Raw genomic sequence first — 15,041 nt, 5'->3', positions numbered from 1 at the left:
ACTTAGAAGTTGTCAAGAAAAGTGCAACCCAATAATAAGCCTACTTGATCGTAGTGGGAATGGTTGTAAGCCTTCTCTCAAGTAGCTCCAGGCCCTCGTGACTCAGCAGTGACCCCCTCTCTCTGTCAGTCTTGAAACGGGACAAAGTAAACACTTCCGTTAAACCGTATCTGGCAGGCCAGCGAACGAAGGAAGGAAGATTAGGTTTAACAACCTGTCGGCATCGAAGTCATTAGAGACGGAGTACAGGCTCGGAATGTTTCAGGCATAAGAAAGGAAGGCGGTCTTTCTCCTCCAAAGGAACCATTCCGGCATTTGCCTGGAGCGATTTTAGGGAAATGACAGAAAAATAAATCCGGGTGGCCTAACGCGGATTTGACCTGTTGTCCTCTCGAATACGAGTCTAGTGTGCTAACCACTGCGTATCCTCGCTTGGTCTGGCTTTCGAGAAAGCCTCACTATTTTCAGATATATCTTAAATAGAGCTCTTTTCGCCCGAACGCCTGGCTGCGAGGAATGACAATGGGGAACGAACACAATGTGAGAATGAATAAGAAAGACTAATCCTTTACGATGCTTAACTTTAAACATGTTGATATTCTTGCCTACAGTTAGTACATTGACCTAGTGACACAATCTAAAAGAAACCTCTGTGTCAGTATTAAATACTATTCCCAATCCACATTACTTCACTGACTAAGTCATTTCAATACGCATTCTTCAAGTAGCAAGAATTCACCTTGCTTGGTCCGCTCCTCCCTCCGTATGATATGTTTTCGATACTCCGACATTTTTGTTTCAGGATTCTCGACAGCCTGTATGAAAGTTTTCGCTACTTCCTTTTTTCTCACTCTACATTCCACCGCCTTGGTAACATGATTCATTTCTTCGTGAACCAAACATTTGTATTTCTGTGAAGTCATTTTCACAGCTGATTTATGTACCTTCATACGTTGTGCATTGTCGAGTTAACAATGGAGTTTCGTAAGGAGTTGAATGATGCAAGAAGTAAGGAAACCACTAAACAATTAGAATTAATGAATGTTAGATAGCTGCTAACTTCCACTAATTGTGTATGCAGCGGTCTGTCATAACAATCGTCTCGATTTACTGAGTTTACCAAAACATGATTTCTTCGATTTGCAGGGACAGTTGCGCACTCTTGACTTCGGCCACAGGGTAGCGGATGCGTTGTATGTCCAGCTGCAGCTGGATGTGTCACTGGACGTGGGAGATGCCAGTGGGGCAGAGGACGGTGGTTGAGCGACATCTTCGGGTCTAACGTAAAGCCCCGGCTCTGGAGGTGGCGATGGTGGGCAAACCGGAGGTTTTTACCCCTGGCGACAATTTCAGGGGAGGCCAAATTCATATGTTTGAAAAAAAAAATACTTGTTTCACAAATCGCTTAGCGTTCAGCGTACGTTGTTCCAACGCGTATTTATTTGGTTTTGAAACGCTTCCCAGTGGTTTTGAAACACACCCTGAGCTGATTTCTGAAAGTATTCAAAGTTGATTTTTGATTACGTGTATAATGTACGTGACGTCTCTGACAGGGGAATTCCGTTGCATTTAGACAAAAAGGTCTTTCCCGCAGAGAAAAGGGGACGGACATGAGTTAAGCCGAATAAACCCGAAGGGTTGAACGTCAAGCGGCGATCGCTGTCTATGTCGTTGGCTGGCTGTGCAAATGATCAGCGTGATTATAATATTTAGCGAAATTCATAGAGCGCAACTACCGTAGTGGAAATAAACGATTAACAGAAATAACTAGTAAGAAATATTACGTAGTACCTTATCGTTAGGACATAATACATAGAATGGGAATGGCAAGGAAAGCGTTTCTGAAGTAGAGAAATTTGTTAACATCGAGTATAGATTTAAGTGTCAGGAAGTCTTTTCTGAAAGTATTTGTATGGAGTGTAGCCATGTACAACAACCTTATAGTTGTAATAGTCCAATTCTTCAGCAAACAAACCATATTACTAAATGATAAACATCCAAATAACATAGAGTTAAGGTTCACTGAATGCAACGTTAGGCGTTTGTACAGAACATGTGGTTCGGAACAACGGAAAATAAAGAAAATATTAAAAGATCACGGCTTGTTTATTCGAAAACAGAAAATGCAATTTACTATACTGTCTGCGAACTATACACCAGCACTTCTACATCGGCTTCGTGTGCAGAGGGTCTTCAAAAAGATTGTCTGAGCATGACACGTCATAAACACACAATTAATGATTTGTCAAATGGAAAAGCCGTGAGCAGCAAATGAAATTGTCTCAAGGCATCAATCGCTACACTGAGCGATTAATTCACTCTCGGCAAGAAAAATGGAGACGTATTTTACATGTAGTAATGGACACTGTCATGTATCTTGCAACAAACTGTATTCCTTTTCGAGGTTCTAAAGAAACAGCGAATGACCTCCCTGAAAATTTTCCTCATCTTAGCCAAAGAAATTTTCTTAATTTGATAGCTATGCTCGCCAAATACAGTTCTACTCTCAACGAGACCATGTACAAAAAAAAAAGTACAGGTATCCTATTTTTAAAAAACAATACAAAATATATCATCGATATAGAGGAAAGTCGGGAAAGAGTACGTACTTAGTATATAGCGCCCATGCATAGTAGTTGAGACGCTTAAAACGAGCGTTTCTGATAACAAATTATTGCTGGCTTATTTGGGAACAGCATATATCAGTTACAGGTGCCTGACTTGTGACATAAACCTTAAATGTCAATATACGTACTCGTTTGTACTCTTAACCGCATCGTCTGGTAAGATTAGGCGACATACAGTCAAAATGTACGCTGTAACATAAATCACAAGAAAGTTAACCATGTCCTTCATAATTTGTAGACTTCACCACACCCTGGGCAATTCAAAACAGCAGATCCTTCCTTGGATTGGGACCCGGTTGTCCCTGAAGATGATGACGCTGTTAAGTCCAGATTAGCCCTAGTGATTCTGCGTTATTGGTACTGGTATTTTGCCTCTCCTTGGTTTTGTCTGGTTTAGCTAGTCCATCTAAGATTGCATATTTAACGATTTTTTTCCTTCTTTGTTGTGGGTCGATCATGCTTCGGTACCGGGATAAATACTGGATAGGCCTACACCTGTTGGTGCATCAGATTACGTTCTTGGTTTTTTCCTGGCGACTCCACAGACAAATCATCTGTCACTGAGAAGCATTTGCCCGTGTTCTCCTGTTAAACTCCTTTGCCCTCTTGAGTTGTTGATCGACTCTGCCTGAGATGTCTGAGGCAGCAAAATCTTGTACTGTGAAGACATCCGGACTGAGTGGAAATATTCCCGTTCATTCGAAGGATTTGTCAGGTATCTGGATTGCTGCTACTGTAGAATATGCAACTCGCAACAAACACTCTCATTCTGTCTGCCTGATGGGTCTTCCTGGATTAGAAACCGTTGGAAACGAAGACGATAAAGGTGGCGGGGGGGGGGGGGGGGGGGGGGAGGGGGGGGCTCTTAACCGATGCACCACACAGTTCAAAAAAATATCGCAAATGGTTTCACTGTTTCTTGTGCCATGGTTTGCTCCTCACAGAAAGGTGATTCTTTTGGCAAATAATTTTATTTTCTAAAGCGTGCATAGATAATGCTTACCGCAGACGATACACAACTTAACGATTACATAATTTGAAACAAAAACTTATATTTACCTGCTACGAGATTAAGTGTGATGGCGTCTTTATAGAACCAACAGCTGAATGTTGTTTTTCGTTGTCGTTAAGTGTTGCAAATGTAGGGAAAATGTCACGGCGAACTCATACCAGACACGTAAAACAAATTTACACCCCCGACCTTACCCTGATGGCAAACAAAGTTCGAAATACTACTATCAGTAAGATCAAGGAGACTAACTACTTCACCATCATGTTTCACTGCATTCCATATGTATCTTACACAGAACAAATGAGCCAGGGGATTCGTTATATGAGAATAACAGAAATTGAATGTAAAATAAAGACAGCTTTATTGATTTCATAGAAGTCGGCGGAAAGACTGGAGAATAGGAGTATTTCACGAAGCGAATTCTAGAAAAACTAAAAGCTGATGTTTTGGACGTCGTGGACAATTTTACGATAATGGCTCTAATGTGACCGGCATATATTAAGAAGGCCAGTCCAGAGTTATGGATATAAACGAGCTGGAAGAGTTTGCACAGTGTCCAGCACATTATTTAAATCTTGCGGGCGTGCATTCAGCGTCATTGTGACCAGAAGCAGTTAGCCTATTTGGGAATACACAAAAATTTATTGTTTCTTTGTTGGATCCACGATGCGGTGGAAAATAAGGCATAACTGTACGAAAACCAACTTAAAAGGATGCAGTCAAACAAGACGGTCGGCTAAACATCTAGTTATTAGAGCTCTATTAAATAATTTACCATAAGTTGTCGAAACTCTGTAAGAAACTGAAGAATCTTCTCTTGCCGCAGAATCTACGCACGAAGCTGTTCATCTGCTACATCCGGCGGCAGATTTTTAATTTATCTTCAACGTAATAATTTGGGATATTATTCCTCGAGAGATTAATAGTGAACGCCGAAATACAAATGCCACTGAAAAGATGAATGAAGTAAGTATTAGTGTCAGTGGTGTTGAGAAACATCTGAAATCGTTAAAACTGAACAAAGCTCCAAGCGCCCGATGGAATCCCTATCAGATTATATACCGAATTTGTTGCTGAGTTAGCTCCACTTCTAATAAGCTTCTCTTCTAACTATAATCTATTGTAGGTTAAATGACCTCCTCAACGCCAATCAGCATGTATACCGAAACCATCGAAGATAGAGTGAACGTAGAAATACAAATACCACTGAAAAGATGAATGAAATAAGTATTAGTGTCAGTGGTGTTGAGAAACATCTGAAATCGTTAAAACTGAACAAAGCTCCAAGCGCCCGATGGAATCCCTATCAGATCATATACCGAATTTGTTGCTGAGTTATCCCCACCTCTAATTAGCTTCTCTTCTAACTATAATCTATTGTAGGTCCCTCGCCGGCCGCTGTGACCGAGCGGTTCTAGGCGCTTCAGTCTACCGGTGTTACTACAAGATGTTTCACTGCATGACAGAATGGCAATATACTTCCAACATGATGGATGTCCGGCTAATAGCTTGTGTGCGGTTGAAGCGGTATTGAATTGCATACTTCATGACAGGTGGATTGGTCGTCGAAACATGGCCCGCACGTTCACCGGATCTGACGTCCCCGGATTTCCTTCTGTAGGGAAAGTTGAAGGATATTTGCTATCGTGATCCACTGACAACGCCTGACAACATGTGTCAGCGCATTGTCAATGCATGTGCGAACATTACGGAAGGCGAACTACTCGCTGTTGAGAGGAATGTCGTCACACGTATTGCCAAATGCATTGAGGTTGATGGACATCGTTTTGAGCATTTATTGCATTAATGTGGTATTTACAGGTAATCACGCTATAACAGCATGCGTTCTCAGAAATGATAAGTTCGCAAAGGTACATGCATCACATTGGAACAAACGAAATAAAATGTTCAAACATACCTACGTTCTGTATTTTAATTTAAAAAAACTTAGATGTTACCAGCTGTTCGTCTGAAATTGTGAGCCATATGTTTGTGGCTATTACAACACAATCTATCGCAAAGCGAAAAAAGTGGTCCAACTAAAACATTTATATTTCTTTAGGTACTACACGAATATGTAATAAAAATGGGGGTTCCTATTTAAAAAAAACTCAATAGATATCCGTTTGACCTATGGCAGCGCCATCTAGCGGGCCAACCATTGCGTCATCTGGTTTCCCCCTTCAAGCTAAACAAGTTACGTTCTTTGTAGCTTTTTCGTTTGACGCTTATTTCTTGAGATATTTGGCCCGGTCACGATCAGTGGACCACCCTGTATATTTGTGTGTTTTTCTAAATAACGCTGGAGAAGAGAGGGCACCACCATCCTCACTTCGAAAAACTGTATATTCGGGGCTGCTTAAGTATGCCCGTTTGCATAGGTCAATGGACATGACTTTCCTTCCTTCCTCTTCCACCAGGAGAGACAGCGTCCAGCCAGGCCATTACATGGCCTGGTAAGGATCCTGATAAAGCAGCTCTGAGGCGGAGCAAAATAGACTGGTTTCGCTGTGGTAGAAGCAGCTCCGAGTCGGAGTAAAATAAACCTGTTTCGCCGATATCAGGCCTGTCAAAGTAGGGGCTGGGGGGCACATTGAGGCTGATAAGCAAGATTGCACAAACGCTTCTACAATGTGTATAAGAAAAGAAATAAGAATGACTTTTTTACCTGCCTAAGTTTTCATTTTTTTTCAAAAAACCTTGTCGTCTTCAAAGTAATTCCCTCTGGCAGCTGTACACCCATTGAGTAGCTGTTCCTAGTCTTGGTAGGGGTACTCGAAGACTTCAAGTCCCAAAATGACGTCCTTCAAAGACATTTTTCAATTTAGAGAAAAGGAAAAGGTACAAGCGCTCAGATCAGGTGAACAGGTGGACTGTGGAACAACAGGAATGCTTTTTGAGGTTGGCTCTGTGACATGTGACGTTGTCATGATACAGCACCCACTTGTATGCAGTGTCTGGTCTAACTCGATTCATGCTTTCCTTGAGCTTTTCAAGGACATCCTTGTAAAACACTTGGTTGACAGTTTGTCCTGGAGGAACAAATTCTTAATGCACTGTAGCTGTACTGTCAGAAAAGCAAATCAATATTGTTCTGATCTTTGACTTTCTCATTCAAGCTTTTTTCAGTTGAGATGTCTCAGTGTTCCACTCTTCACTATGCCAGTTTGTCAGAGGTTCATACCCAAAAATCCAGGATTCATCACCTGACATTCGTCATTGGCAATCCTCTCAGGAAAATCAATGCACATGTTTCTTCAAATGTCCTGCTGAGTTTTGATGTTTTTCGGTATCTTTTTGGTACAGACCTTTCGAATGTGCAAAATTTTGGTCAAAATCTGATGTATATTGAAAGTATTAAACATGTCACCCATCATCCTTTTTGTTACGCGTCAGTCTGATCTCGCAAGAATACACACATACACATTCGGCATTTTCGTGGGTCCCTGAAGGTGAAGGTTTCCCTGAGAAAGGTTCATATTCAATGTGTTCTCAGCTTTCCAAAAATGATTTCTGCCAAGGGAAAACTTGTGCATTGTATAATGAAGTTTCCCCATAGACCGCTTTGAACTTTTCCAAGGTCACTCTCACAGATCACCCAAATTTAACACAAAATTTGATGGAGTATGTTGCTCTAAATTCCACTGTTCCATTTTCAGAACGCAAAAAAAACGTAGCTGCACTGATGGCACTCTCAGAAAATCACGTGATGGCTGAAGCAGCTGAAACTCGGACCGAGCTTGTGGAAGGGGTGTACGTACTGGTCTACACAAGTAGAACAACACAGTGTTGCCAGATCGCTTCTCATTACTTTTCCTCACACACCTCACCGTATTCAAGAGGGGTCGTGAAATAGACGCACAACCAATATTGCTGATGCCAAAGTGAAAAATAGCTTGCTCTGTTCGCTTTCAAGATCTACAAGTTAGTAGATATCAGTACCAAGATTGATGCCTTGTTCTTTGACTCCCAGAAGAGGCTCAGTACAGTTCCGCACAGTCGTCTGATAACGAAATATGCTACGGAATAACAGTGCAGTTTTGAGAATGGATTGAAGAGTTCCTGACAAACGTAACACTGCGTATTGTTTGTACTGGAGAAGTAGTTTCAAGTGCAGGGAACTCTGCCTATTATCGGAGCTCAGCCTAATATCGCACCCTTCTAAATAGGAGGTCTCCTCATACTCTATGAACCCTTCCTTCAGTACTGTGTCATCTTTGGTTAGATGTGCAACGTCGTTCAGTTTGTGTAATTTTTCGAAAGTTTTGTGCACAGCAAAAGCTTTTGACATTTCGAAAGCACAGTACTCAATCTTTTAAGAGGTAAGCTATTTTTAAACAGTGCAGCATAAAACAGTACCACGGAATAATGTATCTTAACAAGACATCGGCATGTTGTCGTTTGTATTGATGGTTTTGGGAGCAGAGTCAGCCATCATGAAATGTTGGTTTGCTCCTAATATCGCAGCTCTACTGTCGTTCTGTGCGATAATATGCTCATATTTTTATCTATACCATTTCTGACATTTCATCGCTTATCTGTACTTGCAACAAGTTATATCATATTGTTACAGATGCATCCTAAAAAGAGAAAGCAGTGGACCGAGAAAAATACGTGAAAAGAGCTATCATTGCTGTATTGGGAGATGGCTCTGGGACGCGCATCGAAGCAATTTGACGTTCCAAAATCAACTTTGAAAGGCAAAGTTAGTAATTCTGGAGATACTGTATTAAATTAGTTAGTGTCAGTTAAACTTGGAAGAAAACCTGTGCTTAACACTGAGCTAGAGCAATTCCTTGTCAAATATTGCCTGGGTATGGAGGCCAGATTTTATGGTTTAACTGCAAAAGATATAAAGAAAATGGTATTTGGTTTAGCAGAAAAATTCTTTACGAATCCCTTTTAACAAAGAGACAACTATTGCCGGCTGGTAATGGCTCCGCTCATTTATGTGGATACACTCAGAGCTTAGTTTAATGAACCTCAACAAACATGAATGAAACGTGTTAGAGGATTTAGCAGGGAGAATGTTTTTTTGACGTTTACGAATCCCTTCTAGAAAAAAATAAATTTTGACCCTAAGAGAGTTTACAATTGTGATGAGACTGGTCTGTCAATTCTACAGCATAAGGCAAATAAAGTTATTGCACTGAAAGGTAAATGCCAAGTTGGCTCCGAATCCTCGGCAGAGAGAGGATCATTAGTAACAGTTGTTACTTGCATGAGTGCGACCAGTCACTTTATACCTTCTTTATTTGTATTTTTACGAAAAAAATCAAAAGCCAGAGCTATTAGATGGGGCAACAGATGGAAGCATGATTGTCTACCACAAATCAGGATGGATGGAATTTGGAAGTTTCCTTAAATGATTTCAAGGTTTTTAGAAAGTGTCAAATCTACCAAGGAAGACCCCTTGATCCTGGTCTTAGATGACCACTATTCACACATAAGAAACTTATCCTTACTTGAGTCAACTAGGGAAAATGGTGTACACATTGTGAGTTTACTGCCTCACTATTCTCACAAGATGCAACCTCTTGACAGAGCATTCATGTTTCCCCTGAATCTTACTATGCACAGGAAATAAAAAAATGGTAGAAAAATCATATAGGTAGAGTGGTGAGTCATTTCCAAATTGCAAAGCTTTTTGCTGAAGCTTACAAAAAGTCAGCCACAGTAGCTACAGCAGAACATGGTTTTAGAATAACTGAAAAGAAACATTTTCCAAGACCATGACTTTTCAGTGACTGACTCTACCATATCCACTGGTCAACAAGCTGGCCCACAAGTCTCTATCCGTCATTCACCAAAAAATGACAGATATCCAGCTGAAACAAGTCACTTCAGACAGGAACTACTTGAGCCCCAGCCTGGACCTAGTGGCTCCCAACCACCTGTAAACAAGAGTGGTACACCCATTGTTCGAGTACAGGCCAGGTGTGCAACATCCTCACCATCTGCAAATGACTGCAGTATTTTGTCTGATGGATATAAGCCCCTTGCCACAACTGAAAGACCAAACTGTTCATTCAAAGAAAAGAGGATGCCCAAGCCGCCCAGCAACTGTTCTGACAAGTACACTGTACAAAATGAAGCTGAGTGAAGACATTTCCAAAAAAATCAAACAAAAATGTTGCAAAAACTATTTTTGCTGATAGTTCAAACAAAAATAATCAACTCACTGTAAAAAATAAAAGGAAAAATAATCATGCATGAGAAGAAAACTATTGTAATTAAGAAAAGGACTGTCTCACATAAGCCATTATTGGGGACATCCTCAGAATCAGATGAAAATCCTTTTAAACCACAGACAGTGTCTACAGATGATGGAGACAGTGAAAATGATTGTGAGTGTCATATCGGTAACCAGCTTAATTTGATTGACAGGCCTGAAGAAAAATGGATAACGTGTACTAAATGTTGCTTATGATGTCAAGAACAATGTTCTGGAGCTACTGACTATAAAACCTTTATTTTTTATTTCTGTTTGGAAGGATAAATTCCAACTTTTTATAATGTGTGCAGTGTATGATATTTTTATATGTGAAATAAATTGAACAGCATTGTAATTGTACATGTAATTAAATATAATAATATTCTAAAATGTTCAGTTAATTTATTTTCATTCCTTAATTCTGTTTTAAAATTGTTAGAGCTAGTATCTCTAATATTGCACACAATGATATAAGGAGGACACCTGGTGCTATATTTGGAATACTCATTTCCAAACTGACTAAATGTCTTGGTGTGTTTTTTTATTTTTGAATTATTTGTTAGGTGAGACATTCGCTTAATTATTGTGGATAAGGGACAGCAATAACCAGCTTAGTCAAAAATTAACAATGCAACTTTATAAAAGTAATAACAGCAATATTTTACCCAGAAATAAAAATGATTGTGATATTAGGCATAGTTCCCCTACCCAAAGGGAGACTTATATACCATTACTGTTCACAATTTATATAAATGATCTAGTGGCTTATGTCAGAAGCTCCATGAGACAGTTTGTGGATGATGCTGTTGTATATAGAGAAGTCGCAACTCTAGAAAATTGTAGTGAAAAGCAGGAAGACCTGAAGAGGGTCAACCACTTGGTGCAAGGAAGAGTGTAAATAAATGTAATGTATTGAGCATAAATATGCAAGAAAACTGGTCATTCAGTGATTAGACAGTTGCTGATCAAAAACTGGAAGGTCATATCCATTAAAAATCTAGATGTATGCATATGGGGCGATTACTCACTTAAAACTAGTCATAGGTAACATAGTTGCCAAACCGAATTATTGACAGAGTCTCAAGAAGTGTAGCAAACCCACTAAGTGGGTGTCATATAAAATCATCGTGAGGCTGATACCTGAGTAGGTCTACTGCACTTGTCTGGGTCCTTTACCATGTAGGATTAATAGAAAAAATGGCATGTATTCTTTCTGACACACTAATTATATATACATTCTCATAGCTGTCCAAAAGAGGGGAGAGGGCAGCAAGAGTGGATACTTGCAACCCCCTTCCCTCCCTGGAATCAGGAGTACAGAGTTTTTATTCATATATTGACTGTATAACCATCAGTGTTCTGGGATAGAGTAAGTTTCTTGTGTCACATATAAAATTTCATGCTTGAGGCACGACGCATCTCAAAACTGTCTAACTTATGTACATAAAAAAATGGTAATTTTAGAGTCAGCCCCTCCCTGGATAAATTTCTGTGGATGCCCAGACTTAAACACACACTTCAGTCTCCTGTGTCTGTCAGCAGCAGAGATAGTGGAAGCTCTTTGTACTAACATCCTAATCATAACACTACAGGGGGTATTGTATTAAGTAGCTCACTGCATGCAGATACTGGTCAATCTTCCTCTTACTTGTGTCAAACAGAATATCTGAATATGGTAGCTTTCCATAACTCTTAATTTTCACAATAAACATGATGCTTCTGCTTTACTTTTTCTGCAGTGTAACCATATCTACTGAAACACCATCACCATCACAATTTCTTTTTTTGACACATCTAATGGCTTTATACATCTCATCTGGTTTTACTTCTGGAATGACATTATTAACTGTCTCTACTTATGATTCATCTTTTGGGCTATATTAAATTTAAAATAAATTTTCCAATGGTTCTACAATGGGCCTGGCCAAGATTTGTGCTCCCAGAGCATGCTCACACTCTATGAGTGCAGCAGAGTCTGATCAGTGCTTTGGATTTCCCACCACTGCAGTGTTCTGAGCAGGTGTCTGAGTGAGATAGTTGTATGCTGAAGACTGCACATGTGGGAAACTTTGAAAGGCATGTTTGCAACACAGTTCAACTGTCTCTAGGTAAGAGTTTAAAATTGCAGTGTACATCTAAATGCAGGATTTTATCATGTATATTTATTTTCAGCTTTTATTTTTCTGCCAATGCAGTAACTTTTATTATTTTATTAAATAAGTTCATTTAAGAATACTAATATGGTGAACAGAACTACAAAACGCTTTATATACAGGCATTTGACATTAAGTTGTGATGTTTACAAATTTACATGCATTTTGATTTTATAATTGTACATCAGTTCAAATCTGAATGTTGGTGGGACATGGTCAATTTAACAACAGAAAAAAATGGTTTGCAAACTTGTATTGAACTGAACGTTGAAATAATTGTAGGGGCTTGTCAGTTAAACACATGAAAAGTAAGGCAGTTCCCATTTATCATTGAACAATGTGTCCGCTCCAATAGCCGAGTGGTCAGCATGACGGATTGCTGTCCTACAGGCCCGGGTTTGATTCCCAGCTGGGGTGGAAATTTTCTCCACTCAGGCATTGGGTGTTGTGTTGTCTTGATCAACATTTCATCCCCATCTGGTATGCAGGTCACCCAATGTGGCACTGAATGTATTAAGATCTGCACCAAGGCGACCAGACCTACCCCGCAAGGGGCCTCCCGGCCAATGATGCCAAACACTCGTTTCTATTTCCATTTAACAATGTGGTCTTCACTTTTTATTTTTTAGACAAGTGCTTGGATGCTGTAGTATTCCCAATGCAGAATGAAAATCTAATTTAACACAACTGGCGTCTGGGTGCAGCCTCCATTTTCCTCTCCCTCTTCATCCCTCAGCACCACTTGCTCCCGTGCTTGGAGCACTAGGCAGGAGTGTGGCTGAAGAGCTTGTGCTCATGGACCACTGTTTAGGCAGATCTATTATACATTTTTTTTCTTTTTGCCATCCACCATTTTAATTGAGAATGCTATTGATTTAAATTGTTTTATTTGTGAAATTTTCATTGTTTAAGTAAATTTCAGGACAGATTTGTTTAATTCAGCGTACTCTACTGTGCTCTTCTCCTGTTACTGTTTCTCGAAACCCTCACTGTCTCTTATACTGCCTTGTTCCATTTTTTATTTTATTTTCTTTTTCTTTCTTCTTTACTGCAATATCTTTTGATGCTTGCCTGAGTACCTTTCATCTATCTCTTTCTTTTATTGTCTAACATGCTGTACTATTTGCTGAGTTTTTTCTCGTATATCTCATTAAATAAATTCTCACAATGTAGATTTTAGACTTTTTGCCTAGTGACTGTGGTTACTTCTACTTTTATATAATTTTTCCTATACATATTATGAGTCTGTGATCAGTTTCAATTCATAACAGGTTTTAGAACCGTTACCCCTTATACAGTTCCTTATTGTTTGATAAAATGTAGTCAGTTGCATTTTTAGTTCAGTTTGGTCTTTACAGAGGTCATTTTCTATTTAGAATTACACACATCAAAAAAAGTTTTGCATCACCTCGGTTCTGAGAGTTGCTGAACCTGTACAGAAAATTAGAATAGACATCAACGTAAACATCATTTCTGCCCATTTTACTGCTCATGAAAACCACACATTGCATGTTGTACGACCATACAGCAAGACCTTCAGAGGTGGTGGTCTAGTTTGCTGTACACACCGGTACCTCTAATACCCAGTAGCACGTCCTCTTGCATTGATGCATCCCTGTATCTGTCGTGACATACTATTCACAAGTTCATCAAGACACTGTTGGTCCAGCTTAAATAAATTCTTAAATAAATTCTCCTCCATGGCGATTTGGCATAGGTCCCTCAGAGTTGTTGGTGGGTCATGTCATCCATAAACAGCCCATTCCAATCTATCCCAGGCATGTTTGATAGGGTTCATGTCTGGAGAACATGCTGGTCACTCTAGTCGAGTGATGTTGTCTTCCTGAAGAAGTCATTCACAAGCTGTGCACGATGGGGACATGAATTGTCATCCATGCAGACGAATGCCTCATCAATATGCTGCCAATAAGGTTACACTATCGGTCAGAGGATGGCATTCACGTATTGTACAGCTTGTACGGCACCTTCCATGACCATCAGTGGCATATGTTGACCCTACATAATTCCACCCCAAAACAGCAGGGAACCTCCACCTTGCTACAATCCCTGGACTGTGTATCTAATGCATTCAGCCTGACCGAGTTGCCTCCAAACATGTCTCCAATGATTGTCTGCTTGAAGGCATATGCGATACTCATCGGTGAAAAGAACATGATGCCAGTCCTGAGTGGTCCATTCAGCATGTTGTTGGGCCCATTTGTACCATGCTGCATGGTGTCATGGTTGCAAAGATGGACCTCGCGATGGATGTTGGGAGTGAAGTTGTGCATCATGCAGCCTATTACGTACAGTTTGAGCTGTAATATGACATCCTGTGGCTGCACTAAAATCATTATTCAACGTGGTGGTGTTGCTGTCAGGGTTCCTCTTAGCCATAATCCATAGGTAGCGGTCATCCTTGGGTGACCAGAGTGGGGCATGTCACCGACAGTTCCTGTCTCTCTGTATCTCCTCCATGTCCAAGCAACATCGCTTTGCTTCACTCTGACATACCTGGATACTTTCCTTGTTGAGAGCCCTTTCTGGCACAAAATAACACTGTGGATGCGGTCGAACCACGGTATTGACCCTTTAGGCATGGTTGACCCTCCTTCTTGTTGGAATGACTGGAACTGATCAGTTGTCGGGCCTCCTCCATCTAATAGGTGCTGCTCATAGATGGTTGTTTACATCTTTGGTCGGGTTTGGTGACATCTCTGAACAATCAAAGGGACTGTATCTGTGATACAATATCCACAGGCAACATCTATCTTCAAGAGTTCTGGGAACTGTGGTGATGCAAAACTTTTGTTGATGTTGTATCTATATTGATCATCTTCTGTTCATCTTTTTGTATCACTTCTACTCCCTCACCAGAATCATCAGAATGTGAAAATAGCAGTGCACAGATCTGAATGATTTAGATGAAATGTATTTCATTTTTAAACAAATCGTCCTCTTCAGACTTTCTGGCTAATGAGTCTCTTTCTCTTTGGCTTCATTTCTTTTATCAAGCATCCTACCAGTCACTTGCA

General features: G+C 40.1%; 1 protein-coding gene across 1 annotated transcript in view; it reads left to right on the top strand.

Moving 5' to 3' along the window:
- LOC126354056 (serine/threonine-protein kinase Nek8) overlaps positions 1 to 15,041 on the top strand; it is a 305,150-nt gene that overhangs the window by 29,030 nt on the left and 261,079 nt on the right. The gene's annotated exons all lie outside the window — the stretch shown is intronic.

The sequence above is a fragment of the Schistocerca gregaria genome, chromosome 3 (assembly GCF_023897955.1).
Source record: "Schistocerca gregaria isolate iqSchGreg1 chromosome 3, iqSchGreg1.2, whole genome shotgun sequence".
Classification (NCBI taxonomy): domain Eukaryota; kingdom Metazoa; phylum Arthropoda; class Insecta; order Orthoptera; family Acrididae; genus Schistocerca; species Schistocerca gregaria.
The sequence above is the reverse complement of the archived record's forward strand: the minus strand, read 5'-3'. Positions and strand labels throughout refer to the sequence as shown.